A 26,203-nucleotide genomic window follows, 5' to 3' on the forward strand; every position below is an offset into this window, starting at 1 on the left:
TGAGGGGCAGGAGGAGGAAAGGGAAGGGGTATGCCAGCGCAGAGATGCAGAGAGACATCAAGGGAGAAGGATTTTAATAGGTTCCTATAATTACATAGCAGATCCCTCTGCCTCTCCAACCGTCAGTAAACCTTCTACCCACACAAATGCCTGGTGTGAGTGGGTTTGGGGATGGAAAAAAGGGAAGAGGATTTCCACATCTGGGTGGCAATGGTGGAGGACTGAGGAGTCTTGGGCAAGAAGCTGAGGCTGTCTCCAAATTGATGTTCAGTAGAAGCAGGGCTCCGGGTCAAGGGCACCCGAGATGTGAGCAGTCTTGCCCCCACCTGAGACTCCAAAGACATCTTGAGAAAGAAGGTCACGTCCTTCCACCATCCAGGGGCCGGGGTGGGCTGTGAATCATCCTGGCGCAGCCCTTCATGGTCAGTATGACCCTGCCGACCCCAGCTTGCAACAAGGGGGCGTGAATCTTTGGTGGCCGCAGCCTGGAGGAGCAGAGACCCCCTCGCGCTTGGACTCTCGCAGCCGGGCTGCTGGTGGGCAGTGGCCTAGTTCCCTCCCAGGAGCCTCTGGGGAGCTTCCCCTGCCTGCACGTCATGGAGGGAAGAGTGGGCCCCAGAAGACGCGCTTGACTTCTGCTCAGTGCCGCTCAGGAAACCGCTGTGGTTGCCTCATACCTGGACATCTTCTCCGACAAGTGTCCCTGGCAAACGAGCAGAGAGGTTGCAATCTTTGAGGTCCAGATCAATGTGGGAGAAGGAGGGGCCTTGAAGCTGGTCAGTGGCTCCTGATTTATTTCCTGGGTAATTTTTTTCCCTTGAATTTGCTAAGAAACCCATGGGAGACGGAGCTGCAGGGGTTGCCCCACCCTATGTTCCCCCTTGGAACAGACACAATACAAGCCTGGCCAGTGGGATTTCCAGTGGGGGTGGGTGCACCTGCCAAGCCCCAGGGCACCTCTGCAACTGCTCTTCTCTTTGCCACTCTCACTGAGCCCAGAGATGGCTAGCTTCTCCCAAGGGTGCACGTACTCACTAATGCTCACTTAGTCATGCAGCAAACATTCCCTGGTTGTCTCCTGAGAGCTAACTGCTCATAGTGCACCAGACATGACTCCTGCCCTCAGAGACTCTCCACTTAGTGGAGAGACAGATGGATGTGGCAATGGACAGCTATCCTGCCGTGTGGAAAGTCATTGGCAGTTGTGACCTGGGAGCACGATGGAGGCACCTGGGCCAGAAGGGGTGGAGCTGGAAGCTTCGTGAAAGAGATGATGAGAAGCTGAGTCTTAAAGGATGATGAGACGGAGTTAGCGGGGGGGGGGCGGGGGGGTTGGGAGGAAAGGCACGGAGAGGAGAGCCCTGCCCTGTAGCCATGAGCGGGCCTCGGGATCTGAAGGCAGTCCCTGCTCAAACCCCTATCCTGGTGCTGCTTTGGCAGGTGGGCATCTCATAGGCCAGGGAGGGCCGGCCCGGTGACGCCCATTCCCTCCCGCCCCAGCCTGCTGCCCTGCACACGGCCCAGCCCGCGTGGAGCTCCCTGGGGCATTTACTCCATCAGCGTGAGGTGAACACTCCAGGGTCTGGAATTTGAGACACAGAAACCAACTCCAGCTAAGTTACTCGCACGAGGAACTTATTCAAGGACACTCCGTAGCCCAGAATCTCTGGGAAAGCCAGAGTACCAGAAGCAGGAGCCGGGCCCCAGATCCCACTGCAGATGGGGACACCCACGGCAGGACCCGCGGTGGGCTCCCACATCGGTCACAGCACTGCCTCCAGGAACTGGACACGGGAGTCCGCCTCCCACCAACCAGAATGGATTCCATGTGGCATCTGCTTCCTGGGTCACTCCCTCCCATCCTGAGTCTGCTGGGTGTGTGATTGGTGGAGCCCAGGACACATGACAAACCCTGGCTGGAAGGGAGGCTGGAAGGGAGGCTGGAAGGTGGCTGGCTGGCTTTCGTGAAAGAAGATGGGAACTCATAAGGTGGGGGATTCCCCAGACATAGGAGGAGCATTCAGGGCCTTCGACAGACTAAGGAGTGATGGATGGGTGCTCTTGACAGAGTGGGTGAAGCTCTGGCTGGCAAGGGAGCCCTGCTGGCTGGAATGATCTGACCACTAACCTTATGGCCCAACCTGAAGGCCTGCCAATGAGCCATCTACTCCCTCTTCTTTCATTTGTCCTTTTGCTCGTTTATTCATCCAGCCAATCATTGATGATATGTCCTGTGTTCTGGGGGACCTTGTGCTGGGTATTAGGGTCCCTGAGATGAATCACATACTTCATTGCAGACACTCCACCCTCATGCCAGGAGCTCACGGTCTGGTGGGAGAACTAAGAGGTGGGCCTGCAACACTGATGCCAGGCAGTGAGGGGCCCACCGTGGCTGCAATGTGGGGGAGTGGTCACTTTTATTATGGGGTGACTTTGTGGAGGTGGAATTTGAACTGGGCATTGAAGCAGTTGCGGGATTTAGATATGGATGGGTTGATGGATGGATGGGTGGATAGACGGATGGGGGACATGCAACTCCAGGCAAAGACCTGGAGGGGAGCACACCGTGTGTGTACTGGGAACATTCTGGCAGCTGAAGAAGAGTCCTGGAGGACAGAAGACAGGGTGCGCTTGCTACAGGTCAGCCATTCTCAGTGAGGAAGAATTGGGTCTATTTGGCCAAAGTGTGTGTCAAGTGATGACGAGGGAATTCGAGAGGAAGCGGCAGACAGGGCCCCTTCTGTGCTGGGCATCAAATTTAGGCTGAGGAATTGGTTGATCATCTGGGCAGTGGAGCCAGGTGGGGGATTAGATCTAGGTTTCGGCAGGACTACCAGGTTGTTTAGGGGGCTGGATAGCAAGGCTGAGGCCAGAGGCAGGGCCAGGCCTCTTCCACCCACCGCTGGGCACAGAGTGGAGCCTGGGCTCGTGCTCGTGGGCGGAGGCAGAGAGAGGGGGAAGCTGGGTCCCGACACTGTGCTTCCTAGATGTTTGATATCTCATTTCTGTTTCCTTATCCACCTCAAAGGGCGAATCAGAGGGCAGGGGAAGGCCCTCTGTAAACTGTAAAGGGCTGTGCTCATGTGTGAGAGGTCCTTGGAACCCAGGCCCTGAGCCCGTGAGGTGTGGCTGGGCTGAGTGAGCGCAGCGCCTCCCAGGGCATGGAGTCCCTCCTGTGAGCGGTGATGGCAGAGGGAGGCAGGGGCAGCTGAGACTGTGACTGAGTTTTATAAACTGCTGCCATTGGCCAACCATGGTGCTACCCCAGGAGCAGGAGACTCCAGGCTCAAGTCAGCCTCTCCCATCAATAGATGTGAAGAAATCGGTGTTGGGGAGAACACCCAGGGTGGGAGGCTGTGAGGCCAAGCGGCCATGTCTTTCTCTTCTGGGGATGGATCTACAGGAGACACTCCGCAAAAGGCCCTGGGGACCGCCTAGCGCTGTGTGTCCTTCCGCCTAGGGTCTGAAGGTTTCCTTTGTAGGTTTGCGCGAGACAGGGCAAGGGGAGCCTGTGGCAAAAGGCCCAAGGGAAGCAGAGTCCCAGAAGGCTTAGAGCCAATGGCTTGATTCTAGAGCAGGTGGCCCCAGGCCCGCGTCGCTGTTCTAGCCACACAGGAGGTCCCAGCCACCACGGGCCACAGGCCGCATGTCTCCCAAAGGACTAGGGGAAGCCCTGCTCAGGGCTGTCTGCTTGACCAGCTTCTTGTCTGAGAACTTTTCAGCTTTTTTCTAATCACAACCTATCACCATCCATCCTTGCCCCACCAGAGCTCCCTTCTTGGGTGGGGGAGTTAGGGCAGGGGAAGGTGTCCTGTGGTCGCTGTAAGGGGAGTTGCATCCCCATCAGCCTTTCTATTTCTTTTTCTTTGTTGTCATGGTGACAGCACTTGACCTGCCTTGGTGATCCAGGGAATATGTGGGCTCCAGAAATCACAAATTCCATGGAAGAAGCAATCAGGGCCACGAAGGAAGGGAGGGTGGGAGAAGCATTCCATACGGGGCCACAGCAGGCATTCGGTAGGACCCTCTGCCGCCTCCCAGCACGTCTTCTTCTCCCACCTAGGGAGACAGGTGCTTGGGGTGGAGGGAACCCCCCCTCGTTTTTCCTCAGAGTGATGTCATGACTTGTTTCCTCCTACGCCTTCCGATCTTTGGGGTTCCCATCTGGAACACGGCAGCCTCCCTCTGGAGAAGACCCCATGTTGTACTAGATTACTCCCACTCGTGGTTTGTTTGCTGTTTCCCGAGCCTAGAATGAAATGTTTGCCATGAATTTTTATGGAAATGGCTATAACCAGGGAGTGCCACCTGACACCCCTCACCCTGTTAGACAGGCATCTCTCCTCCCACCCCAGGGGGCACAGTGGGGAACAGGTGTGAGATCTGGAGTCAGACCCCTGGGTACCTGTAGCTTTATGACATCGGAGAGGCCACTTCACCTCTGGGAGCCTCAGTTTCTCATCTGTATGGTGGGGATAATATCACTCACTCAGAGGGAGGAGAAGGACCTGGTGGCTGAGCGCAGGGTGGGTGGGCTGCACTGGGAGGGTGGTGTCTGGTGTCTGGTGTCACCAGCTCATGGGGACTGCTGTCCTTCTGTCCCTGGGTAAGACTCCCTGACTCATGCAGAACATCGATCCTTTCCCCAGAGCCTTCGTGGGAGGAGGTGGCCTTGTGCCTTGGCCCCCTGTCCTGGGTCTCCACCCATGGGAGCCTGGAGCACCTTCCCCGAGGAGATGGAGACGGGCTCTGTCGCTCAGCTCCCCAAGAGAGCAGCGGCCCTTCTGCTGCGAGTCGGAGGAGTTGAGAGAGAAAACGTGGAACTAAAATAGCTCTTTTCCATAAACAAAGCTGCTTTTCGTTGGGGGAATGTAAACAGGCAGATGCATTAGGAGACGGTGCCATCCGGCCGAGCAGTGGGGGAGGCGACGACGGGAGGCCTGGGGCCGGGACTGCCAGTGTCTCGGCTGCCCTGGCCAAGCGAGAGGCTGGGCAGCCAGGCCGCTCCAGGGCCCAGGGAATCGGGGCAGACTGGACACCCTCCTGGGCCCCCGGCAGCATCACAGCCGCCCTGCGGGCCCCGTTCAGACAGGGCTGGGGGCTTCCCACCACGGGCTGAGAGTGTGTCCTGGAGGAGGGGGAGCAGGGACCTCTGACTCCAGAGACTGGCACTGAGCAGGCACCAGGGAACGTGGCCATTCCTGCCTGCCACTGTCCCAGCCCTGGTACAGGGCTGGTTCCCCCTTCTCTGCTCCGCATCCTGAATTCCTAGTGCATTTACCTCCCTTCGCATTTGGTTATCCTGTCATGTGAATCGGTCTCAAGTCCCTTGAATGTGCCTTACACATTTGTCAAGTGCAAAGAAGAGCTCCTGGGTGGGGGCATCGATGGTGAGGGTGGGGCAGGGGCGGGAGGCCGTGGGAGGGGACCGGCGGGGAAGAGAGTGAGGGCGTGTATCCCAGCTGCTCCGCCTGCCCTGGGTGGACAGGGGCTTCTGGCGCTTCCTGAGTTGTCGCCCACCTTCAGGGGTGTCAAGCTCCCCACTGCCTGAGAGACCCCTGGCTTGGCTTTGGCAGCTCTCCAAGGGCTCCTGCGGAAGGGACTCATTTCTGGTTTTTCAGCTGTGGCTTGACTGGGACCATGGGCCTGTTTCAGGTGAGAGGTTGGTGGTCCAGCCCCCGAGTAGCTGAGCTGTCCCCCGGGAGACGGTCTGTCTGGTTCTAGAGCCAGATGGAACTTGACCATCACACTGAAAACTTCTGCCCTGAGCTGTGCATGAGAGAGATGTTGTGATACCCCATGTGCAGATGAGAAAACACGGCCCAGAGCAGCGAAGGGGGCCCAGCTCCAAGAGGCAGAGCTAAAAAGCCCGGCCTAGTGGTCAGAGGTGTTTCTCCACCATGCCGTGATACTGTGTCCTGACCAGAGAAACAGAGCCCACTGATTCCTTTTGCAGAGGAGAAAGCAGAAATCCTGTGATGGTAAACAGCTCCCCAAGGTGAAGGAGCAGAAATCAAGGGCGGACCTGGAATCGCTACCTGCAAGACTAGGCACTCATCCGCTCTGAGGCTGCTTCATCACAGTCGAAGTCTTCCCAGGCATTGGAGGGCAGGGATGGCTGTTCCTCACCTGGAAAATGGGATGATTTGGGCACCTGCCACATAGGATAGGCGTGCATACCACCTGAGACCCAGGGGCCAGTCGGAGGAAACCGTCTCCCTCCCCAGCCTTTGCCTGCCTGGAGGTGGCGACACTCTCCCGTAAAGACAACACCTGGGAAGCAGCCTCTGGCAGAGGGGAGGTGACAGTCCTACTGATGTCTGGTTGAGGGCAAGGTGGCTACCATTCCTGTGGGGACTTGACTGCAGCCCTGGCAGGTGGGCTTAGGGGCAGCTACAGTGGGGGCCCAGGTGAGAGGGGCCTGGAGCCGGGGCTGAGCTGCAGGCTGGACAGTGGAGGGACAGGCATGGGCTGTGCTGAGGACCCTGTGGAGTCAGCTGAGGGGGCTGGCACCCTGGGGAGGGCTGCTCAGGTGACCCTACAGAGGACCTTGAATCAAGCCCGCGAGAGGCCAAGGGAGGTGAATGTGGAGAAAGAAATGTGCCAGGAGGTAGGCTCAGGCTGGAGAAGCCTTTTGCGGGAGGAAAGGGTTTGGGCCCTGGAGCAGGAGCCTAAAAACATGTAGAATTTTCTTCGTTGATGTGGCCCTTGGGGAGCGTCTGACTAGCTCCAAGTTCTCATCAGAGCAGAGGATCAGCGCCCCGGGTGGTGGAGGGGCAATGCACCAGCTGGGGTCCCGTGGGGCCACTTTCCACAAGGGCCCCAGTGTCCCACGGGAACCCTTCCCCACCTCTGCTGACTACTTCTGGGAGGGCCCCCTCCCTGTCCCATCCCTCACAGAGTAGGCTCTGATCCTGAGGAGGGGGTCCCCTCCCAAATGCCCTCTGGCCCATACCCCTCTCAGCTTTCTCCTCCACCCCCTCATTCTGGCCACTGTCCCATCTGGCTATTGTCTGGCTTCCTGGCCACGCTCTGAGCCTTCTGCCTTCCTCTACCCTCCCCTGAAACTCTCCACCCACTTTCGGCTGCCAGACGGAGCCTAAGAAGGGGCTCAAAGTGCCATGGTGCACTTGGAATTCCTGTGGTCAAAGACTTTCTATGGCTCCCCAGTGCCTATGCAGAGGAATCCATGCTCCTGGGCCTCCCCTGCATGAGGCCCCGGCCTTGGCTGGGTCTGCGTCTTACCCACTTGCCTGTGGCATGCTGTCCCAGACCCCACGTTCTCCTCCACACGCTTCCCTCTCAGGGCGTCCTCTTCCCACACCTCCTGCCCCTCACCTCCAGGGGTGGGAATCCTCAGCTCCCTGTTCAGCCTGTCCTCTATGAGCCCCCCGGGTCTCCAACCAGACCCTCTCTCCTGGAACACTTGGGAGACGTGTGTTGGGGTGAGGTGGGCAGGGTGTGGAGGCACAGGATGAGTGGAGGCCAGTTCTCAGCCTGGAAAGCTCAGAGTGAGCTCCAGCTGGCTCTGGGGTCTCTGGTCACTCGTCTCTCCAGATTAGCCAGCTCAGGGCAGTGACTGACTCGTCCCCGGAGAGCTGGTGGGGGGCTTACACGGCTTGAGCCGCAGGTGTCCCTGTGTTGGTTGGCCATCACCCTTCCCCCGACCTCGCTCCCTGTCAGAGCAGGCGCTAAGCTACCTCCATCCTCCACTTAAGCCTCCTAAAGGGGTGGTCGGGGTTCAGATAAAAATTTGGATCAGGGCTGAGCTGAATCAAAGACTCTGAGTCCAAGCTATGACTCTGGTCTGCTGTAGAGAGGCCGACGGGTTCCTGGAGTCTCCCGCACAGCTCTCTGGAGATGCCGCCATGATGGGAAGGTGGCCAGATGTGGGTGCTGGGCTGAGGACCCACACGCCTGCCGGCCCCCAGGGAAGTGGGAGCATGGTCAAGGCCGTGATTCACAGCTGCTGCTGCCATGAGGTCATCTGTGGCCTCCTCCCCGCAGGGGGCTGGGTGAGGTGGGGGCTGGCCCAGTGGGATGGGACAGGCTGGTCCTCCCCATCTCCCTGGCAGGCGGGATGGAAGGGGGGAAGGCAGGAAGGCGGGCTATCTATCTCTGCCACCATCTAATTACCCCGAGAGGTAATTGCTCTGGGTTTTCTCTGACACCTTGAGATTTCTCTCCGGGGCCTTCCGCGGTGGAGCCAAAATAGCCCTAAGGAGACTGCGGGCCCCAAGACAGCGCCGATTGCTAAACCCCAGCAGCTCCCCGCCAGCCCCGCCACGACGTGCCCGAGCTTTGAGACAGCGTGAGTTTATGACAGGTCCCATTATGTCTCTTGCACAAGCAGTGAGTGTTGAAATACCCAACGGATGATGACAGTGTTGAAATAACCTGTCGTCTCAGCACTTTCCCCGTCATTAGCCAGATGTTCCAGCCCTCAGAAGCATTTGCAGGCTTTTGCTGGGAGGGAGGGGGCCTGGATTGAGGCTGCTGGCCGAGGCCTGGGTGGGAGGATGGGGTCGGGCCTGTGGTCCCCAGGAGAACAAGGCAGGGGGTAGGTCTGCCTTGGAGGAATGGGGGTATAGACAGAGACGGAGGCCAGGGTCCCCTGGAGAAGGAGGAAGAGAGACTAGCCTCTGCTGTCACTTTATGCCAGAGTCCCACAGTCTGCGAGAGAACCCCTTGTGAGCTCTGCGCCAGGGGATGGTCCTGGGAGGGACTCACCTTCAGGGCCCCTGGGGAGCCAGGCTTATGGGCTCTGCTTTGCTCTGGGTGCAGCTCAGAGAGGTGACTTCCTGAGGTCCCTCGGGAAAGGACGAAGCCTTATCTTGAATCTGGCTCAGGACTCTGAGGCCCATGTCCCCATCATGCGGTCTCCTACACCCCCTCCCAGCAATGGTCTTCGAGGAACCACACTTTAACCAGAAGGGTTGTTAATGTTGGAGCAAGTGGGACAGAGTCTGACCCCTCAAGTCACCTATGAGAGATGTTTCCAGAATCAGGCTCCTGGCCTGGGTTTGCATCCCAGCTGCGTTCTTTTCTACGTGACGCTGGGCAGTGCTTCCCCTCTCCCGGCCTCAGTTTCCTCATCTACAAAAGGGGAACTGATAGATCCACTTACGTTTGTCTTACACATATCTGAGCAAAGGAACTTTCTAGTAGCTGTTGTCTGGTAACACGAATTCCCTTGATAAGCATAACAGCATAAAACCCTGTTACTGGTGGCGTCCAAGCCAGGAGCGGGACAGCCACCAACTGTAGAGGGGACTCCAGCATCAGTGAGGGGTGGACAAAGCTCTGACATCTGTTGTTGATTTGAGGAGTTAAGTGGAGGAGTTTGCAGCTAATAACTGAGCCCCAAGGGGTTATAGCTGCCAGGAGGGTGCAACTGGGAGGGGTCAAAGGTTTTATCTTTAGTGCCTTCCTATTTCTCCTGCTTCTGGAACCCAGTGTGGGACCCCATGTGCTCTGTCCTTTTCAGGAAAGGCCTAGTTATCAATCATTCACACCTTAGTGAGAATGAATTTCCTGGGAGCCGAGCCTCCCTGGGCTGAGGTCCCAGGAACTCTGGAGGGGAAAGTGCTGCCATCTTCAGGCTGCGTGGACTCAACCTGCCTTGGGCTCTGGGTCCTGCCCCTGTTTGTCAAGAGCGCCAGGGCAGCTTTCTGACAACACCTCCCTTCAGCCTCCTGGCTCAGAGGAAGTGGTGGGATCCAGCCTGGGGCAGTGGGCCAGTCCGTCCCACGTTCCACTTGCTGTGTGATGTTGAGCGAATGCCTTCTCCTCTCTGAGCTTCAGTTTCCCTATCGGCATTAGGGACTCCGAGAGCAAGTGACTTACAAGATTACCATGGATTGTGATATGTTAAGACCTGCGGGTGCCTATGCAGGAGGGGATCTCACAGCCAAGACGATGCCAGGCTGGGAGACAGTGGGGCTGTAACAGTGGGTGCTGACTGAATGTGGAAGGGCGCTTTGGCTCTGCTGGTGCAGAGGGGCTGGTGACGGGAATGGGGCAGCCAGTAGGCTGCTGACCCCAAACCTCGGCTCAAAACAGAGGGCTGTTTCAACGCGTCGACGTCGCTTCTCCTCTGTTGCCACCATCCTCTTCCTGGTCCAGGATCCTACCAGGATCCCATGTTGCCCTCAGCCGTCACCTTCCCTTACTCTCCTCTGGTCCCTAACAGTTCCTGGATCTTTCTTCATCTTCAGAACTTTGACACTTCTGAAGAGTACCAGCTGCTTTGTCGAATTTCCCTCCATTTGGGTTTGTCTGTTGTTTTCTCAGGACTGGAGTTAGGTTATGCATTTTGGATGAGAATATCCCCCAAACAGTGCCTGTCCTTCTCGAAGCATCATGGTGGCACCTTCCTGCCTTAGCCATGACCACTTGGCAATGTTGTGTTGGCCAGGTTCTTCCCTCTAAAGTCCTTCCCTTATTAGTTAATACATACCCAGGGGTGATAATTTGGGACTAAGCACATCCTGTTTCCCCTTGGACTTCTGTCCATTAATTTTAGCATCCATCGGTGGACATCATTTGCCACAATTATTACTGGGGTGTTTGTCTAATGGTACTTTTCTAGTTCCTTCTTTCCTCCTACGGTGTTAACTGACATCCTAGTGTGTGCAAGAGCCATCCTTTCTCCCCCAGTTACTTATTTATATGAGTGCAGTATACTGCCTCTTTTAATTCCTATTTAATCTTGCTACCTTGGGAACTAGGCATCACTACTGTGCTTTAGGAATAAGGAACCATGGCCAGGAGTGTGGGTACCACTTGCCTAAGGTCTCACGGCTGGTAGGTGGCTGGGGAGGGATTCCCAGTTATCCCAAATTTGGGCCCCCCATCCCTCCCATTTTTTGCCTGGACCTCTGCTACAGTCTCTGGACTGTCTCTGCCTCCACTCTTGACCTCGTAATTCACATCCCCAACTCCCCAAGCCTCGACACTAGAGCCTAGGAATGCTTTAGACCCTTCCAGGGGCTCTTCACGTTCTCTAAACTGTGCTCAAACGCCTTCACCTGGGTGAAAGATCACCTTTCAGATCTTACCTCGAGCAATTCCTCAGGCCAGATACCTCTCCATCCTCCCATGCACACTTAGGTCTTCCCAGACCTCCTCCAGCCATGTCTCACCTCCGGACCTTTGCACAAGCTGCTCTTCCTGAGACACCGCTCTCCTCCTTTGCAGGCTCCATCCCACTCTGCCTCCAGGGCGCAGAGTCAGGCATGCTTCACTCTGCAGATGCCTTCCTACACCCTCAGGCCAGTCCTGGGCCTGCTCTGGAGGAGGGGCTCCTTGGGCCTCCCTGGATGTAGTACTTGCCACCGGCCTTGTCTCGCCTATTAGCGCCCTGGGTCTCCTCTCTGGCCAGACTGCAAGCTCCTTGAGGGCAGGGATTGGGTCTGGAGACCCCCAGCACCTGGCGCATCGAGGTTTTGGTTAATGTTTATGGAATGTATGAAAAATGGACTCCAAGGTCCATGCTCTGTCTGCTGCCCTGGGCACCTACTGTGTGCGCAGCAGTGTGCTAGGGGCTGGAGAAAGTGACGGGACGTTCGAGGGAGAAGAACTACGCCTGTAAAACTGATGTCACTAACGCAGGGCGGGGCCTGTGGAGGGCTCGGCATTGGTGGAATGTCTGCTAAGTAGCAGGCCTTTCACACCATCATCCTTCAGCAATATCATTCTAGAGACAAGGAAATAGAGGCTCAGAGAGGTGAAGTGACTTGGCCGGGGTCACACAGCTGGTTAGTACCAGAGCCTGCAGGATGCTGATGCACACACATTAGCCATCACCCCACAAGGCCCGCTCATACCCACCCAGAGGGCCAGTGCCTCGTCCAGACACAGAGCTTCCTCTGGGCCCCAAATCTGGTGGCCCTGAGTGGTCTTTTGCCCTATGTCATTAATTGCCCTCTAGACCCTGCCTCATTGGGTGTTTCTGTTAGAGTTAAAAGAGCAATGAAAACCAGCATAATTGGAAGACAAAGGCGACTGCCTGGCCTGCCCGCCCGAAGGAGCAGAGTGCCGGTAACTTGGGTGTGAACCTACCTGTGATTCATGCAGAAAAATTACCACCTTCCGTGTACAGGTGTGTACAGGCCGCCGGGTGGGGTGCGAGCAAACACAGCATTTAGTTCGGGTAGTAAAACTCAGGCCTGTGGTCGGGAACCACATTCAGATGGCCTCCTGCTCTCCCCACCTCTCCACTCCAGGGAAACATTATTGGTGCACAGCCCTTTAAAATTTGCAAAGTGCTCCCGCTGGTGTGTTTATATGGATGGCATAGCCCCACCCATGCTGGGGCCAGGACAGCAAGGGGCTGGGTGCTCCAGTTCAGGGGACCAAGATAACAGGGCTAAGGGGGAGCCTCAGGGGGTGATGTGCTGTCAGGAACAAGGACCCTAGCCCTGGAGAAGATTGTGACCCAGCAGGAGGGGTCCGAAGAGGTGTCCCAGCATTCTGACGGACTCAGGACGGCTTCCGGAAGGAAGGGGTGGGAGAGCCCCTTCTAGGAAGCCCGTCTTCCCCATGGATCCCTTGTCTGCAGCTGGAAGGAAGTCTTCATTTTGAAAGAGAGGAAGAAGAGGGACCCACTGGGTCCCCACTGAGCGTCAGAGCTGCTTCCCTGGACACCTGCTGTCATATCGGCTGGGGGCTCTGGGCCCTGCTAGTCCGGCCGCTGGACGCTGGGCTCAGAAACTGGCTCTCTTGGGCTTACTTGAGCCCACTGATAAGGCTTCTCTCTCCCCAAATCAGGGAATCCGCTTTAGCAGAAAGCAGTCTGCAAAGCCAGCAGCTGCGTGCTAAGCTGCTCCCGGGAAATGTGGACATTGAGATTGAGGGGTGTGGGGGCTTGGGCCGGGGGACGTCCCTCCCTGAACCAGAGCTGCCCCCAAGGCTCTGGCCACAGGTCCCCTTGCCCTGTGGGTGGTCCATTGGCCTGACACCTGTTTGCGGGGCTGTGGGCTTTCTTGCCCTCATGTGCCTGCCGTGCTCTGAACCCTCAGTGGCTCCGCACTGCCTACAGCCCTTTTCCCAAATTGGAGGACAGGTTCCTATGGGCCTAGGTCTTGGTATTTAGGGAGGAACAAACCCCCAGATAAATACCTGTGAACATTGATGTGTACTTACCTGGCAAATTATTTTGATATCATTATCAAGGTGTGAATGTGCAATACAGCCACATGATTTGAAATTCAAACTTCTATAAAAAGGCATCCATCAAACATCCCCTTGCCAGCCCATCCGCCTGCTCCCTAGAGAAACACTTACTTTCTTGGGTATCCTTCAGTACTTCTTTACGTAAACGCTTACGTCAGTATGTATTCGCATACACAGATGCTGTTCTACTCCTTGTGTTTTTCCCTAATAGTAGGTACAGGAGACTTTTGCATATCAGAACATATAGCGCTGCCTCCTCCTCCTCTTCCTCCTCCCTTCCCCTCTCCCCCTCCCCCAACAGCTGCATGTATTTCATTGTGTGGATGTACCATCGTGTGTTTCACCATTCCTTTTAGATAGACCCTGGGGTTATTGCCAGCTTTGTGCTGGTACACGCAGCTGTGACCAGTGGGCTTGTGACCAACAGGCCTCTTTCCTCTCATGCTCAAGGTGCGTCTGTCGAGTAAATTCCCAGAACTGGGATTGTTGGGTCACAGGTAAAAGCATCTGTCACTCTGACAAGAAATGACTAAACCATCTTTCATTGGGGTTGTACTAGTCTGCATTCCTACCAGCCACGTATGACAGTGTTTGTTTCCCAACACGACAGCTCTACCAGCTATGGCTGTGTTTCATGCTTTTGGATTTTTGCCTATCTGATAGGTAAGAGGTAGGATCCTGGTGTGACTTTCTCCGTATTTCTCTTCAATGTGCATGAGATGGAGTGTCTTTTCATATGTTTATATTTCTTTTCCTTTGAATGCTCTGGTCAAATCTTTTGCCCACTTGTCTCTTTGATTGCTGGGGTTTTTTTTCTCTTATTGGTTTCCAGGAACTCTTTACATATTAGGGAGTTTAGCCCCTAGGCTATGATGTGAGTTGCAAATATTTTCTCCCAGTTTGTCTTTGACTTTGCTTATGATCTTTATCATGTAGTTTGTTGTTGTCATTATTGTTAATTTAATTCATCATCTTTTCTGGCTTTTGGACTTTGAGTCATTAGTTTTCCCCCATGCCACAGTTATAAAGGGATTCACTCCTGTTTTCCTCTGATTCTCTGAATGATTTTAATTTCTACATCAAAATCTTGGATCCATTTGGAGTTAGAACTGGTGTTCTGGTGAACAATAGATCCAGTTTTATTGGTCTCCAGGTGGTTTCCCGGTTGTGTTAACACCATTTATTAAAACTCTCATCTTTACCTCCCTGATGTAAGAGGCCACCTGTATTACACACTAAATTCTAGTATGTTTCGGCAAGTGTCTGGGCTTTTCCTTTCTGTCCCATGGATCTGTCTACTCCTGAGTGTGATGAATCATTTGAAAATGATTTTTCAAGATGAAACTCTAAGGTCTGAAGTGATTATGAGTTTGCCCCCCAACCCCGTTTCCTCCCCGCACCACCCCTCCCTGGCCCTAGCCCCTCTCTCCTCCACACAGCTGACCCACATCAGGGTGGGAATCATTCTCTGCCATCAGGAGAATTGTAGCCCAAGTGCCTTAATGGTTATTAGCTGAGTTGTCTTCTCTTCCAGGAAGCCTTCCTGGCCGTCTCCTTGCCCCTGGGCAGAGCAACCTCCTCAGCCAGCACTCTGAGCTTCTTCCTCCCTTGCAGCACCTATTAGAGTTACTGGGCTGCATTGTAATCGCCTGTTTACTTGTCTCGGGCCGGATTCCTCCTGGTCGTGAATCAGTCAACGTGCTTCTTACTCATTTATAGGGCAATAATCTGGCTGCAGCCCGGAGTGCCACGAGCAAAGTGTTTGATTCTTGTAAAGTGTCTATCAATCCATGGACATTTTCTCGTTTCCCCTCAGGGCTTGGTGCTAGATGTGTCTCCTCTTCCCCATGGCCCCCACCCATCTGCCTTGCTGCCCCCTCCCACGGTCTCCATGGAGACCCCTGGCTGGGCCTCCTCACCCTGCGGGAGAGGACTTTGCAGAGCGGCTGAGGGCCCAGACATCCACGTGTCCTGGAGAGCTGATGGGCTGTCTCTGTTCCTTCTTGGACATCCCTCTGTGACACACCAGGCCCACCCAGGGTTCCCTGGGCCCAGCTGCCACATCCCCATCCCCATCCCCACCCTCAACCACAGGTCCCAGCAACTTCAGGACCCAAGTCACAAAGGGTGATGGATTGGCTGCTACTGAGATACAGAAAATGCAGGGAGGGGTCTCACCTCACTGGAGAAGCCCCTTCATCTTTCAGAGGAGAGAGCCAAGCTGTGTTGGGGAGGGACAGAAGGGGACTAGAACCAGGGCCTCCTGCTCCTCAGGCTGGGCAGAACTTGGGGAGGTTTTGGCAGCACCCCTCCCTGCAGGGGCCTCCTTGGGGAACCCTGATTTCCCAGCTAGTGCCCTGGGGCCTGGGAGAGCGTGTCCAGATGGCTCAGCGTGGGCAGGACTGGACCCACAGCAGGGCCAGAGACCAGCCAGTGCTGGTTCTGAGCAGGTGGCGTGAAGCTGGGAAGGAAAGTGGTGGCAGAACTGGACGTGGCTACCCAGTGCCGGGGACAGAGCCCTGCTCGTCCAGCCCCTCCTCCATCTCCACACGAGGCCCCAATGTCCTCATCTTAAAAATGGGACAGCAACCTGGCCTGGGCTTCCTGCCTCACAGCATTGTGTTTTGAGGGGACAGTGGACCTGAGGATATTCTGGGAGCCATGAATCTGGCTCTGATATTTGGTGGGGTTACATTGCCGGATGACCCCTGTCTTAAGAGCCCACAGAAGAATGGCTCAGTGAAGAGGCCAGCGTTGCAGAAAGGCTGAGTCCCTTCCATCTGTAGTCAGAGCTGTAAGATGAACTGGGCTTATGAGGTAGTGAGCTCCCCGTCACTGGCAGAGGTTTCCCTGACCAGGAAGCTTGGCATCTGACACTGGTCTGTCCTCTCCCCTCCCCTCTCCAGCCCTGAAAGGCTCTGGTGTTTGCTTTTAAGACTTATTTCCTTTACCCCACCCTTCGTTACGCCCCACCTCCAGGTACACAGGGCCCTCTCCTTTCCTGCCTTGCAGTGTGGGGAGCAGAGGCAGGAACCAGGAACCTCATACTTCTCCGATGCCTGTGGTTTTGTCGCTTTAATAAGCTTTGTGACCTTGGGCAACTTACTCAGTCTCTCTGAATCCAACTTCCTCGCCACATTGTTGGTGGATGAGATAGTGGGCGGGAAGTCCTTGGCTCTGGCCAGCCCCACAGTAACTGCTCAATAAACAGAGCTGAAATGCCAGTCCCCGTCCTCTCTGCCACCCCCTCCTCATCCCTTCCGGCTCCGGGACACAGACTTCCCTTTCACTCTGTGCCCCCCACCCCCACCCCATTAGAGCCAGATCATAAAACCTCCAGGGGAGGCTGGTGACATCTTTAGTGGCGACATTTGGGTGAAAAATTCATGACCATCAGTTACTCAAGGAAGAAGGAGGGGGAAATGAGCCATTTCCGACTCTCAGGAACGTGGCTCTCCCCGGCTGTGAGTCCACAAATCTATTTTATGTGACGAGATCTATCGTCTAATAGAAGGAGCTTATCACAGACTTAAGAAAAAGTGCACAGTAATGCGCCACTCTTTCTCCACCTCTCGGCCCCACAAGGCACCCTTCTGGAGAATGAGGGCAGTGGCGCCTCCGGGAGCCACGGACAGTTCACAGGCCAGCAGAGTCCAGAGGGCTCCTTGAACCCCCAGATTGAGGCCGGCCCCTCCCATGTATCTCAAAGCACACCCCCCCCAACCCCGGCATCCTGCCCTCAGCAGTGCTTCTGTGGCTCCCGGCTGGACCGCTGCGTCCTCCCCAGCACCTGCTTCACACACCACGGAGGCAGCAGCTTGTCTCACGTGTCCCTGGTGCCCTGCGCAGGGCTGGGCATGTAGGTGACACTGAGACGGACTGCCACTTGAGCAATCATGAGAGATGGCTCCAGGCCCAGTCTGTCCCAGGTGCCGGCAGGGGCAGTAGGGTGCAGACCTCAGCATCCCAGCCATTGATTTGGCAGAGGCTGTACCAGAAACATCCTTGCCACGCTGACCGGGAGCAATAGAGGGGAGAGGCTGCCAGCAGGTGGGAAATAAGAAAAGTCTTCTGTCTGGAGGCTTCCAGGAGTATCCACAGAGTGAACAGGGGCAAAGTGGAGCCCGGGAAGATGAGGCACCCCAGTCTGGGGGGTTGTAACCTCCAGCTTTTGTTTCCTGTTTTTTTTTTTTTTTTAACATCCCCAGATTGGAATGACCTATAAACCTGGGTTTCCAGATGAAGGGAAGGATCAGGCTGCAGTGGACACCAAACACATTGAAGCTGGAGGATTCCGAGGAGGTCCAGGAAGAGGGGCATCTGGGGGCACGCGCTTCAGCTGGAGCTGTTCTGTTCTTATCCATTTTATACCCCGGGATTCTGCCTGTGATTTCCCGTGTCAAGCGAGTTCAATTTCTGAAACAGAATGAAAAGCCACTGATCTCGTCCAGAGGAGGCAGTTACTGGCTTTCTATCCCTCAGGCCTCCCTGCCAGCCACTGGCTTGAGGTGAGAGCAGGACCAGTCAACATGCATCGAGCAGACATTGATCACGCAGCCACCAGTGGGGCGAGTTAGCCTGGGGCGGGAAGTCAGCCACAGCGCCCGTGTGACAGGGGATGCCTGGGGTCCGATGCCGTCAGATCCCACAACGGGCTTGGCGAGGCCAACACGACACAGAGAGTGTCCAAGCATGTGGGCTCGTCAGGGCTTGGCCACAGCTGGCATTTAATGAATGCTGCTAAATGGAAAAGAGCAAAGCTGGCTGAGTGGACGGCTGGATAATTCTTAAAAGGGAGTTTTATTAACACTCAGCGGAGACAGCAACTCTGACTTCTGGGTGGAGGAAAGGAGGCTGTCAGCCTCTAGGAACAAAGGGCGGTTGTAACCGGGCTATCAGTCTGGGGCGTGCTTAAACGCACTCCTTACAAGTGCTTGCAAGGTGTCACTTTTCCAGCAGGTTAAGCATCTCTGTGGCGACCCAGCTTATACCTTAGCAAAGCCTCGTGTGTGTGTGTGTCTGTGTGTGTGTGTGTGTGTGTGTGTGTGTGTGTGTGTGTGTGTGTGTGTTTGGAGGCCAGCTTGAGCCGAGCCCACATCCACATCAGGCCAAGTCCATGCTGGTGCTGCCTGAATTCACGGGAGCCCTGTCTTCCACCCTCACTGACCGGTCAGCTCTGCAGGCGCTCGGGGCGGGGTGAGAGGATACTCCGTGGCTTGGGTTCACGGCTGTGCTCCCCCCTGCACTGAACCTCAGACACCAGCCCCCCTTGTTGTGGCTGGTCCCCGTGAGGCCCAGAGGTGACTCTGTTAAAGTACTGTCTCCTCCAGGGCCAGTCTGGGACCAGACAAGCTCAAGGCACATGGCACGTCGGGCGGGGAGGCCAGCCCGGGGACCGTGCTCGCGCAAGGGCAGAAGGGGTTCGGCGAGTGGAAGAACGGATGTTGCGGCCGTGCTCTGTGCGGCCCCAAGGGCCCAGGGGCACCAGAGGGGCCAGGCCAGGCCAGGCTGGGAGGTGCCGGCTGGCTTCTCGGGCTGGCCTGGCCTGTCGTGAAGGACTCTGCCGCTGTCCCAGCCCCTGGAGATAAATGATTAACAATCGGCTCTAAAAGAAAGAGAGGCAGAGACAGAGAAAGAAGGAAAGAAAGAGAGGAAGAAACAGTGATGTTTGCTGCTTTCCTCAGATGCACACGATCCAGCGCTGGGTGAGATGCCTCCGGCATCATTACTCAGAAACACCCCCAGCCCCCACCTCCAGCCTGTTGTTGAACTGGTGAAACTCAAAGAAGGGCCCAGGGGCAGGGGCAGCGCAGGGCCAGAACCTAGGCTTCCAAACCCCAGCCGAGGGCTGGCTCCATGATGGCATCTTGGGGGGCAACTTCCAGAACATCCAGCAACCCTTAGCCCGAGACACTGAGAGGATGAGGTTAGTGGGTTAGTGGGGACCTCCCGGAACCAGCTCCATGTACCCCCAGGTGGTCAGGGATGGCAGTCCTGATGACTGGAAGGCAGAACTTTCTTGGGGACACAAGCTAGGTGATGGTGTGTGCTGGGGTAACAGAGGCCTGGGGCCTGGCGCAGGGCATCCCCAGCACAGAGGCGCCCCCTCTCCCAGCTGCATTCCACAGCTTCACTGTGCCCCGCCCCTTGGTGAGCGTGTGTGTTTAAATTCATCCTTTTTGGTCTTCTTTTTTTCTCTTTTTCTTTTCTTTCTTTTCTTTTTTTTTTTTTTTTGACCTTGTGTCTTAGTCTTAGCTCTGGTTTGCTGTGTGACTGTGTTGGTCACTTGGCCCCTCTGAACCCCAGTTTTATCATCTACTCTGGGGGCTCAGACAACAGACTTTTTCTTTTTCACAGTTCTGGAGGCTGGGAAGTCCAAGATCAAGGTGCTGTCAGACTTGGTTCTCGGTGAGGGCCCTCTTTCCGGTGTGCAGACGGCCACCTTCTTGCTGTCTTTGCACAGTAGTGGAAGACAGCTCTAGTCTCTCTTCCTCTGCCAATAAGAACATGAATCCCAGTATGGGGGCCACACCCTCGTGACCTCATCTAAACCTAATCATGTCTCAAAAGCCCCACCTTCTGATACCATGGCATTGGGGTTTAGGGCTTCCGCATATGAATTTGGAGGGGAGGGGAACACAGACCTTCAGTCCATCATATACCCTGAATGCCTTCCAAAGCCTTTTTTTGTAAACTGGGTTTGGGATGTGGTGTAGGCTCGCCCACAGAACACATCATGGTGGTGATGCAGTCTCGGCAGGTCCCTAACAGCTGCCTGAGTCCACAATGTGTCTGAGCCAGGGACCAAGGGAGCCTGTGAGGCTGGGGACCCCAGAAGGCTTCCTACAGGAGGTGATGCTGGGGTGGCTCCCAAGGGATGAGGCTGGAAAGACATCTTTCCTGGCAGGATGCTCAGCCCCTGCAAAGGCTAGGGGGGTGACTGTGAGGACTGCAGGAGCCTCAGAGGCTCAGAGGTGGACCTCAGCATGGGAAAGTCTGAGAGTGGCTTGGTCAGCACACCTCCAAGTTTAGTCTCAGGCTGGGAAGAGGGTCTCATGGTAGAGAGGGTCTGGGGCACCCTGGAGCAAGTCAGCTCCAGATGTCATTGACCCCTTGTGTGACCTTGGCTCTCTGAGCCTCTGCTTCCTCGTGGGAAAACCACTCAGAGTTGTTGGGAGAATATATTAAAGAAGCCCCCGGCATGGTGCCAGGTGCAGAGTGGGGTCAATGCGTGTTGTGAGTGCCCGGCCTCCTCCTCACATGAATCCAATTAACATTCATTTATTGGGCGTTTACTGCGTCCCCCTCCCTGTGCCAGGCCACACTGAGCGGATGGTTTCTATTGTCCCAGGGGCCTACGACCTGGCAGCGGGGTGGGTAGACCCTCAGGACAGGACTCAGAGGCCGGGAGGAGTCTGGTGAATGAGGGCACCTAAGGGCGCCTGTATCTGACGCTAAGCTGGGGCAGGTATTGGGCCAGTCCTGCCAAGGAGGGGAGCACAGTCTTCCTGTTCAGGCGGTGGGCGTGGGATGCAGGTTCAAGAGATGCTTCTGAGCTGCAGCCTGCACTACAGTGAGGCGAAGACCAGAAGGGCAAAGGCAGAGAGGTAAGGTACCATCCCTGGTAAAGATGTAAAGGGGAAACTGAGGCATGGTTGCTTACTGAGTGCCATGCCTCATGCCAGGAGTCGTCCAGGCTGACTTCATGTACTCTGTGGGCTGTGATCAATCCCATTTTATAAAGAAACACAGAGGAAAGGACCCTCCTGGGCGGCAGGCTCCAGCCCAGACTCTCTGGCTCCTCTCCTTCACCAAGTTGCCTATTTCTCCACCTCTGCACTGTGCCCCAGAAGCAGGGTCACCTCCTGGAGAGAAAGCGTGGTGCTGGGGCAGCTGGCCAGGCTGATGGGACCGCAGGAGCTGCCCTGGGGCCAAGTGCAGAGGTGGTGGAGAGGGCCCCCAAGTTGAGTGCCCTGCGCCCCAGGGCGAGCCTGGAACCTTGAGGAGAGCTTAGGGCGGGGTCGGGAGCATAGGGCTCCAGAGGCATGAGGACCCTGGTGGTTGCAGCCGCGTGGGAGGGGTCGGCGGGATGCAGGGCTCTCCAGTCCTCGCTGCGCCGTTTGTCCGGTCCATTCCGATCCTCGTTAACGAGGCGCCACCTAGCGGCTCCTGGGGGAAGCGACCGTGCGACCTCGTCCCCAGCCCACTGTCTGGGTTCTGAGTTCCTCTGTCCTCTGAGCCCCCAGGGACAGGGCGGAGAGGGAGACCAGGAGGAATGGAGGGGCCGCCTCTTGACCTCATCTAGAAGAGCAGAAGGTGACACCTGATGCCTAAGGGTCTGTATAGATGGAGGCAGGGGCTGGAGGGAGGCAGGTAGGCACTTTAAGCTTTGACCTGGACACCAATCCCTATAGTTTGCCTCTTATTCAGCCCTAGCCCCTGGGCAGAAAGAGGAGGCAAGAGAAGGGAGGAGACATTCAGACTGGAGAGGAGGAAGGGCCTGAAGATTCAGCAGAGGTGGGGGGATTCTGGGGGCAAGCCTGGGGCTCAGGGTAGGGCTGGGAATGGAGAGGAAGGGGCAGGCTTTGGGCTGGGGGCCTGAGCCAGAGAATCCAGGTGTGGGAAGGTCAAGGACCTGCCAGAGACCAGAGGCTGGGTCTCCCCTTCTCCCTTCTAACATAGCCCCCCCCCCATCCTGAGACATGATCCCTTCTCTATTCTGACCCTCCCGTCCTGCACTGACTCCTCCTCCCTCCCTGGCACAAGAACGCACCGTGTTTAAATCAAATAAAAGGGACACATCCTCACGGGGGAGCGGGTCGGGGGCGTGGGAATCCACCATAGTACAAGTGATCCTGAATGGGGGGCACCTGTGTGCTCTGGCTCCCAAGCCTGGGGAGGTGATTCTGGCTCTGCTCTGAATTTGCCAGTGGTTTTGTGCAGGCCACCATTTTCTTACCAGCAAAAAGCCCCATGGCACTGAGTAATTTCTGCTTGTGAAGTTACAGGTGTCCGTGGTCCCAGAGCCTTGGGGTGAGTGAGGGCCTATTGCTACTGGAACCTCAGGGAAGACAGGCCATACACACCTGTGCAGGGGGCCACTCGTGACCTGAGGGCTGCCGAGCACAGAAACTGGGCCTAAACTCCCAGAGTGCGGGGCGTCAGGCTCTAAGGCTGATTGAGCAAAGACAATCTCTGTCCCGCCACCCCTTTGTTAGAAAAACAGCAGGTGCATTTGGAGTCGGAAAAACATCTTGATGCCATTGAGTTATTAAGAACAGGGGCTTTTGGAAAGAGAGATACAGGTCACACAAGTTAGTGATCTTAGTAACAATCACCTGAGTTACCAATACACAAGTTACATAAGTTAGTGATCTTAGTGACAATCACCTGAGTTACCAATACACAAATCACGATGTTAGCCTAGAGGAACAATAACAGTTATCAATGATGTTAGCTCTTGGGGAACGGTTAGTCTTGATGGATGAGAAATATAAACAATAATGATGTATGTAACTATGCACAAGTTACTGATTTTAGTACACATTGTTAAGAGATCATAAAAACAATACCGTTACCTACGATACCGTTGCCTATGGGTTAAAAGCATATAAATTAACTGCTGGAAATAAACACGAGGTCCACTCTTGACCTAGCATCTTGCGGGCTAGAGTGAGACCCTCTCCCTCACCTTTTAGTCTTGTCTTCCTTTTAGTCTTGTCTTTCTTTTCTCAGTCCTGCAGCACAGATTTCTGGACCTGATCGATTGTCGGCTGGCTCCGACACACCTGCTCTAGGATATTGGGGGCCTTAGTGTGGTGGTGGTATGTGTGTGTGCACGTGTGTGTGTGTGTAAATGTACTTCTTTGTGTCTCTGTGTGTGTATATCCGTGTGTGAGTGTGTGTAAATGTAGGTCTGTGTGTGGCCGTGTGTAAGTGCAACACTGGACAAAGTTGCCCCTTTAGCTGTGCATTTGGGGACAACCTGCCCTCTGGGCCCTACACCTCTTCCTGGGGCAGCTGGGTGCCCTCCAGTGTCCCCAGAAGTGGACAGACTGCTCCCAGGTGAGGACCCTTATCTCCTCGACCCCATCCCCAGGCCTCAGTCCCCGCCCACAGTCCCACTCTCAGCAGATGCTCCCTTGCGCTGTGGCCGCTGAGAGAAATTTCTCAGTAAAGTTGGACATCGAGGGGCCCCCCAGCTTTACGGCTTCAGTCTGAGAATCCCGTATAAGGATATTCAGGTGGAATGTATGAGACACCCCTATAGTCACAAATGAAGCAGCCATGCGGTGTGCTTTTAAAAGCCAGGTGCACGAAGAGGACTCATGTGCTTCTCCTGCTGTGTCTGGGGCCTGGAAAAGTCCAGAACCCGCTGCTTCAGACCCCGAACAAGGCGGGATGGAGACCCACAGGCTCTGCGGGGCCTCACAGGCCCGGGTAGTGACTGCGCCTGTTGGTTTTTGGCCACACTCGGAGTCTCTGTTTTCTGGAGAGGAAGGGACACGTCAGCACATGTTTTATTTCTTGAAACAACAGTGGTTGTGGAAACTGGAGATGCACAGATTTGACCAGCATTGTTTGTCCTTGTGAAACGCCCTTCCCAGGAGCCACCGGGCCATAGATGCCCACAGCGGAGGGGAGGGGCTCGCATTGGCCAAGGGCTGTCAGCTCCTGTAGCCCACCTCTCTCCCAGTGTCGGTATCTCCTTACAGAGACAGGGGTTATAAGAGGGCAGAGGGAGGATTCCAGCAGGGCCCAGCCCACCCCAAGTCTGTGCAGATGCCTGGCGACAGGAGCACCGGCCAATGTCAAGGTCATGGTTGGTTCTGGGTGAGCCTCAGAGTGGGCACAGCTGGTGCCAGCTGCCCGGAGACCTGGCCATTGCCCTGTCCCCCTGGGCTGCCGTGTCATGGGTGCACCGTCATTCTGTGCTTGAGCCTTGAGCCCTGAGTTTAAGCAGGAGTCTGGGGATAGGGGTCTTGCCTCTCTGAGCCCTGCCCCTGGGGTGTCAACCTACAGGGAGAGATTTCTGAGCGCTTATGCTGGGACAGGCATCTTTGTCCTTCATTCTGATAACACTTCCTGGGTTTCCCAAGGAGGCAAGAGGCCCTCCTGGGAAGCCAGCAAACATTTTTCTCCACCTCTCCCCTGTTCCCAGCAATTCCCTCTTTCTCAGCTTTCTTCCTCCCCCAGGGACCCACAGAGTAAGCTGGCACAGTAAGGGCTGGGAGGCCGCACAGAGCCCTGACCTTGGGTCGGGGATGGGCTCTGCACCCATTTTCTCGGCTGGAGCCTCTGACCACCTGTAGCGAGTGGTGAGGACTCCTGCTTCTCTCCTGAGCCTGCCCCTCGCTGGGCTCTGGTGGCCTCTCAGGCCTCCTTCCTCTTCACCTGCTTCTTCTCCTGTAAGATGGGGTTAGCAAGAGGACCGAGTGCCATGGGCCCCCTCGACCCTTCCGCTCCCACCCTCCATCAGATCCAGAAGCTGGTGGGTGAGTTGGGCCAGAACCCAGAACCCTAAGTCATGTGCCCTGGCTGGGGATAACTCGGTGAGGGGTCCCAGGGAATATCTCTCATCCTTGTTCCAGTGAGTCCTTCAGAATGGTTTTAGCTTTCTCCATATTTGAGCATAAATATTTCCCCAAAACCCAAAGAAATTTATTTATCTCACATATAACAGAGCAAACACAAGCAATCCATGGCTTATATGGCAGCTCTACAATATCACAGGAACCGGGATCCTTTTATCTTGCTTTTCTGCCACACTTAACAGGTGAATTCTACATCTGAGTCCAAAAAGGCTGCCCCAGCTCCTGCCATCATTTCTATACCCCCACTAGTGGCAAGGGGGGAAGAGGAAGGGAAAGCTTATGTTTCCTTTTTTTTCCAATTAAAAAAATTGTGTTAAAATATACATAACAGAGAATTTACCACCTTAATCATTTTAAGTGTACAATTCAGTGGTAGTAAGTACATTCATATTGTTGTACAATCAGATGTGGAAGCTATTTGATAGACAGAAATAGAGGTTCAGAGAGGGCAAATGTCTTGATCAAAGTCACACAGGGTGTAAGTAACAGGATTGTGTCTCAGGGGTCTTCTAACTCCAGGGCATGCCTTGAGGGCTGCTGCCTGAGCTGCATGCTGTCCTCATTAGGAAAGTGGCCATGTGAGGAGCATCACTGCTAAGAGTGGGGTCCCAATGTTCCCTTCACCTCAAGAGGTCAGAAAAGCCCACCTGGGGCCTCAAACAATGGGGTGCTGGGCCAGGAGTTTTTACCCAGAGCTCAGCAGAGTTCACATTCATTCCCTGCCTCCCCTCTTCTCGCCCCAGCATCTTTAAGATGCTGGGAAAATAAGGACTTAGAAATGAGTTACTTTAATTGGATTTTCCCCACGATCGGTATGCAGAGGTTATTACTGGGTGATTTACTGAGTGGCCCATCCCAGAGTTTATTGTGTCATCCCAAGTGTGTGTGTCCGTGTGTGTGTGTGTGTTTGCGTATGTGCACGTGTGTGCTTGCCTGCTTCTGCATGTGTGCGTGCATGTGCCCCGCACTTTCAGAAGTGCTACAAACAGCTCTTTATCCAGCGGGCCCTCTGCTCCCCAGGCCCCCGCCTCTCATGGGGGAAACTGGGGGCTGCAGCATTGAGCAGGGAGGCGGCCGCCAGCCGGGCCCAGGGAGGAGTTGTGTCTGGGATGGTGTGTTGTAACTGGCAGCCTGGCATATGAGTCACCGGCCAAATTAGCTCAAGTTTCCTTTGGGGAAAAATGTAATCAGTTATTGCACTCCATTCCATTTTAGCAAATTAACTCGTCCAGTTTTTTTTTTTATTTCTATTTCTTTAATTTGGGGGGAGTAAGTTACAGATGGGGGGAGGTTGGCAGGGGCCTGAGTCCAAGATGAGGCGGCGGCTCTGTGAGGGCCCAGAGGGCTGCTAAGGACGGACTTGGAGGGAAGGTGGGTCTGGGCTGCAGCCAGGGGGCAGGGCCGCTGCTCCTGGAGCCTTTCTGGGACCTGGG

General features: G+C 55.4%; 2 long non-coding RNA genes across 6 annotated transcripts in view; one reads left to right on the forward strand and one right to left on the reverse strand.

Moving 5' to 3' along the window:
* The window catches only part of LOC116284202 (uncharacterized), a 47,263-nt gene that overhangs the window by 16,841 nt on the left and 4,219 nt on the right, over positions 1-26,203 (forward strand). For all 4 annotated transcript variants that reach the window (XR_012061281.1, XR_012061280.1, XR_012061282.1 and 1 more), the window contains one exon: positions 17,385-20,783. This is a non-coding gene — a long non-coding RNA (uncharacterized lncRNA). The remainder of the gene's footprint in view (positions 1-17,384; positions 20,784-26,203) is intronic.
* LOC140687143 (uncharacterized) lies at positions 5-11,151 on the reverse strand. 2 transcript variants are annotated; one of them, XR_012061287.1, is made up of 3 exons: positions 11,061-11,151; positions 6,039-6,129; positions 5-703 (listed from the first exon to the last, which is right to left on the reverse strand). It is a non-coding gene; the product is annotated as an uncharacterized lncRNA (long non-coding RNA). The 2 variants fall into 2 exon arrangements; XR_012061286.1 differs by lacking the exon at positions 5-703 and adding an exon at positions 3,376-4,249.

The sequence above is a fragment of the Vicugna pacos genome, chromosome 18 (genome assembly GCF_048564905.1).
Source record: "Vicugna pacos chromosome 18, VicPac4, whole genome shotgun sequence".
NCBI classification, from domain to species: domain Eukaryota; kingdom Metazoa; phylum Chordata; class Mammalia; order Artiodactyla; family Camelidae; genus Vicugna; species Vicugna pacos.